Source organism: Echinops telfairi, unplaced genomic scaffold (genome assembly GCF_000313985.2).
Source record: "Echinops telfairi isolate 266 unplaced genomic scaffold, ASM31398v2 ScPeMD7_31;HRSCAF=116, whole genome shotgun sequence".
Classification (NCBI taxonomy): Eukaryota; Metazoa; Chordata; class Mammalia; order Afrosoricida; family Tenrecidae; genus Echinops; species Echinops telfairi.
Window position 1 is genome coordinate 46,922,214 of NW_022103928.1, and position 5,199 is coordinate 46,927,412.

The 5,199-nt window shown below is 40.2% G+C and overlaps 1 pseudogene; it reads left to right on the top strand.

Moving 5' to 3' along the window:
* Positions 1-268: 268 nt before the first annotated feature.
* Positions 269-1,388, top strand: LOC101640985 (annotated as a pseudogene).
* The last annotated feature ends 3,811 nt before the right edge of the window (positions 1,389-5,199 follow it).

The window sequence follows — 5,199 nt, forward strand, 5'->3', positions numbered from 1 at the left end:
ATGCAAGGTGTGATGGCTTGGAAGCTAATGAAAAACATCCTATCCCTAATCCTACCTCTAAATTTGGGGATGCTGTTCAATGTGATCCAGAAGTTATGGGAAACATAAAAAGGGCAGGTTATCAAAATTCAACACCAGAGTAGTCCCAGGCATGCCCAATCATTTGGCATAGAATAGATCATATAGGAATAGCCCAAATTAGAACCAGGAAGACATTGTCCTATTTAATTCCTGGATTTATTTATATTGACTCTCAACCAGTGGCAACATGGCCACCTGTTGTCTGTCAACTTGCAGAGACCCCATGATTGTATATGTTGGCACACTGGATCTAGCTGCTTAAACACTGTGAAGCAAAATATAATTGCTACCACAGAGGAAGAAAAATGCAATCATATTCAGGTACTCTTAGAGAGCACGTCTCCCAAGGGCAAAGTCATTTTGTTTCTCAGCAGAAAGGGGGTTGCTGATCACTTATCAAGTGACTTGTGTGGTAGTAAAGCAATCTCGTGTCCACTTGATAAGTAAAGGAAGGGGTGGAGTCTAGCCTGTCAAACGGGTCACAGCCTGCTAGTGTCTCCTTGTGAGCATGACCTTTTTATAAGGAGGGTCCTGGGAACGTCCCATCTCTCTGCTTTCACCTTCCTGTTGACAAGCCATGTGGAGCCACACAGAGACCTGCCAGAGCCCTGGAGAGGCTTCCATTGCCATTGGATCCACAAGACTTTGCACCCACTGGCCTGTGACTTTCCTGAATTTTGCATTATTGCATGTGGCTATATGAGTCTGCAGCAGGACTTATGAACTAGTATTGGACTCATGGATTTGATCTAGACTGGGCTGGGATGTTTTCTTGATATACAATTGCTTCTTGACACAAAGCTCTCTCTTATACATATATGAATGTCCCTGGATCTGTTTCTCTAGTCAACCTGGCTTAACACAATCTGATTCTCCACCGATTCTCAGTCGAGTCTCTTCATGCCCACAGAGAACAGAGCAACCAAGAGACAGCATTAGAGAACTTTAAAACAGGTCAGGTGAGAATATTGATTGCTGATGAATTAACATCTCAAGATCTTGATGTCCAGGATGTCACACGTGGCTGTCATTACGATTTTCCCAGAACATTGAAGAATATGTCCACAGAATAGGGCACACTGGAAGATCAGGGAGAACCAGTGTGTCAATTACTCTCATCAACAAAATTGACTGGAAGGTTGCTACTGAAATGATTAATATTCTGGAACAAGCAAATCAGAGTGCTCCAGAGGACATTGTTTTAATGGCTAAGTGATACAAGGCAAATAAACAAAACAGGAAATGGAAAGAGAAGAAGAATACCTCAAGGAAAACCCAAGAAGTTTTATTATCAATGTGCATATTAAAGAGTGGTACCAGGCCACAGGAGGATTCAAAATTTTTACAAGATAATATATGTTGTTTAAGTCATGGACATATTGAAAATGCTGATAGTAAGGAAAACTTGCTCCACCAGGTATCAAGAGTCATGATAGAGTTTTAGTAGTGAATTTTGTGTGGTACTAATTCAGAAATATGCAAATTGAGTGACTTATAGTGTCCCTAAGGATGTCCATGCATATATGGAGCTTCTATGAGTGATGCAGGTGACATGGAAAACTATTAGAGAAAGGAATGACTTGAATAAACGTACTTGGGATAAGGGTCTAGCCATGTGGGAAAAGGATAATCTATGTTTCATAATATACACTAAAATTCACTCTAAAATTAAGAATTTGAATACCTAAAACAATATTTTTTAAAAAATTGTAAGTAAATATGGGGAAATTTTCCTATTTCAATGTAGAGAAGGATTTTTTAAGTAACACACAAAATTATATAGACCAAAAGACATGTTTTGTTAATTAATTCTGCTGCAAAAGATTTCTTTAGAGTGTTTATAAGCAAGGATCTTACTTTGAGGACGAAGGTGATCCTGATTCAAGCTATGGCATTTGAATTTCCTCATATCAATGTGAAAGTTGGACAATCAATGAGGAAGACTGAAGAAGAATTGAAGGATTTGAATTACGGTGCTGGAGAAAAATATTGAAAGTACCATGGACTGCTAAAAGGACAAACCAACCTGTCTTCTTAAAAAGTACAGCGAGAATGCTCTTTATAGGCAAGAATGAGGAGACTTAGTCTTACACACTTTGGACATGTTGTCAGGAGAGACCAGTCCCCTGAGAAGAACATTATATTTGGTAAAGTAGAGGGGCAGTGAAGAGGAGGAAGGCCCTCAAGGAGATGGGTGGACACAATGGCTACAGTAATGGGCTCAAGCACAGGAACCATTGTGAGGATGACCCCTGCCTGGGCAGTGTTTCCTTCTGTTGTGCAGAAGGTTGCTATGGGATGGAACTGACTCAATGGCCCCTACAAACATCTTGAAAGAAGTACAGACAATATGCTATGTAGAGACAACGATGGTGAGACTCCGGGTTATGGGCATGTTGTCAGGTGGAGCATCCTTGTAGAAGGACATGATGATTGGTAAAGCAAAGGGGCAGCAAACAAAGAGGAAGGCTCTCAACAAGATTGATCGACACCGTGGCTGCAACAATGGGCCCAAACATAAGAATGTGGTAGAAATTGTTCAATACTGCTTGATTTGATTGAACTATGGAGTGATATGATGTATGTATTAACACCCAATAAAACAAACAGTATAAATACAGGCACGTAACTATATAAATATATTTATATATAATGATAGGGACATAGATCTATGTACATATATTATATGTGGAATATTAAGGTAGAAAACAGACATTGGGCCTCTACTGAAGTCCTCCCTCAACACAAAAACACTTTGTTCTAATAACCTGGCATTCTGTGATGCTCACCTTCTCAACACGATCATATAAGCAAATATGGTGAAGAAAGGTGATGGTGCCCGGCTATCAAAATATATGGTGCCTGGGGTCTTAAAGGCTAGAAGATAAATAAGCAGCCATCTAGCTGAGAAGCAACAAAGCCCACATGGAAGAAGGACACCAGCCTGTGCGATCATGAGGTGTCAATGGGATCAGGTATTAGACATCAGAAGACCAGAACAATCATATCGATGCGAATGAGGGGAGGGGCAGAGTGGAGACCCAAAGCCCATTAGTAGACAATTGGACATCCCTTCCAGAAGGGTCACAAGGAAGGGATGAGACAGCCAGGGTGCAGTATAGCACCAACGAAACATACAACCTTCCTCTAGTTCTTTAATGCTTCACCGCCTCCCCGCATACTATCATGACCCCAGTTCTACCTTACAAATCCAGCTAGACTAGAGCATGTACACTGGTACAGATAAGAACTCTCAACACATGTAATCCAGGGCAGATAAACCCCTCAGGACCAATAACGGGAGTAGCAATACCATGAAGGTAGGGGGAAAGTGGGGGCAGAAAGGGGGAACCAATCACAATGATTGACATATAACTACCTCCTCCTCTTCCCTCACCCCCCACCCCCCAGGGGGATGAAAAACAGAGACATGGGTGAAGGCAGGCGGCAGTTGGTGTCAGATATGAAAATAAAAAATTTTAATTATCAAGGGTTCATGAGGGTGGGAAGGGTGGGGGGAAGGCAAGAAATGACCCGATACCAAGGGCTCAAGTAGAAAGAAAAATGTTTTGAAAAGGATGATGGCAACATATGTACTAATGTGCTTGACATAATGGATGTATGAATTGTTATAAGAGCTATAAGAGCCTCCAATAAAATGATTAAACAATCGAATAAAACAAAAAAGATAGCGTAGATGGCACAAGACTGGGTGGTGTTTTTTCTATTGTACATAGGATCATTATGAGTTGGAGTGGACTTGAAGGCATCTAAGGACAACAGCAAGACCAAGTTTATATTAAAATTCAAAAGGTCACCAGTAAACACTAAAGAATATAAATAATAGGTTGGATCATATCAGATTCTTATGTTTTACTGATTTTTAAACAACATAGTGGTAATTTTATGACTCAACTTAAGACATTGTATAAATTCCAAACTAGAAAAGATAAAATAGAGAAGTAAAGAAAACCACTCTGACCAATAGAAGATAGGAAAACTAGTCAGGGGATGGAGGAAAGGAAAAGCATGCTGCTCCAAAGATACTAGAAGTAAATTGAACTTCAAACCTTCAAGTTGAAAAGTCCGACTCTCGGATAAATACAATGATTTGCTTTTAATCTACTAGTTATAAGAGCCAAATGGATACCAAATTGACTCAAGCTTTGGAATTAAAAGGCTATAAAAAGAAATAAAATGAAATGAGTATCAATGAAATTTTAATGTGGCTATAGCTATATTGATATAAGAACTCCAAATAGACCTAAATTCAAAAGTATAAAAAAGATAAGCACATAATAATAAAAGGGAAAATTTACTGGCAGGATGCAAAAGCTCTGGACTTCTGATTTTTATTTCGTAAATGCCGTGTGGCCGTAACGGAAAGATGACAAGGGGCTTTAACACACAAATTAATTTTCTCCCAGTTTAAGGGCAAAAGATCCAGATTCAGAATGGTGGCTGCAGAGGAACGCTTTCTCTCTCTGTCAGCTCCAGGTGAAGGTCCTGGTCTCCTTTCAACATCTGTGGGTCCGGTTCCCACGGAGATCTTGACATCAATCTTTCCCTGGGCCTCGCAGTTCACAGGACAGGGATTCTCACTGCCAAAGACTCACACTGCACTTGGCTCTTAAGTCCCTCTTTTCTGTTGGATATTGTCTTCTTTTGTCTCTTGTAAAATAAGTGGTGTTACTAGCCATACCCCAGAGCAATTCCCCTGGCATTGGATTAGGTCTGTGACAGAATGAGGGGTGTTGCAGCCCTTCCTGTATTTTCATATTGGTTTATCGAGAAAACACTTTGAAAGAACAAAACAGAAGGATTGAAACAATACAATGAAGAATCAGTAACCTTGAGGGCAAATGTCTCAAGACCAAAAAATCATGTAATTGTGTGCTTGCCTTCCTGATATGATCGCTGAAGACAAATGGGTGCATAAGCAAATGTGAAGAAAGTTGATTGTGCCCGACTATCAAAAGATATAGCATCTGGGGTCTTAAAGGCTTGAAAGTAAACAAGCAGCCATCTAGCTCAGAAGCAAAAAAGCCCACATGGAAGAAGCACACCAGCCTGTGTGATCACAAGGTGTCAAAGGGATCAGGTATCAGGCATCAAAGA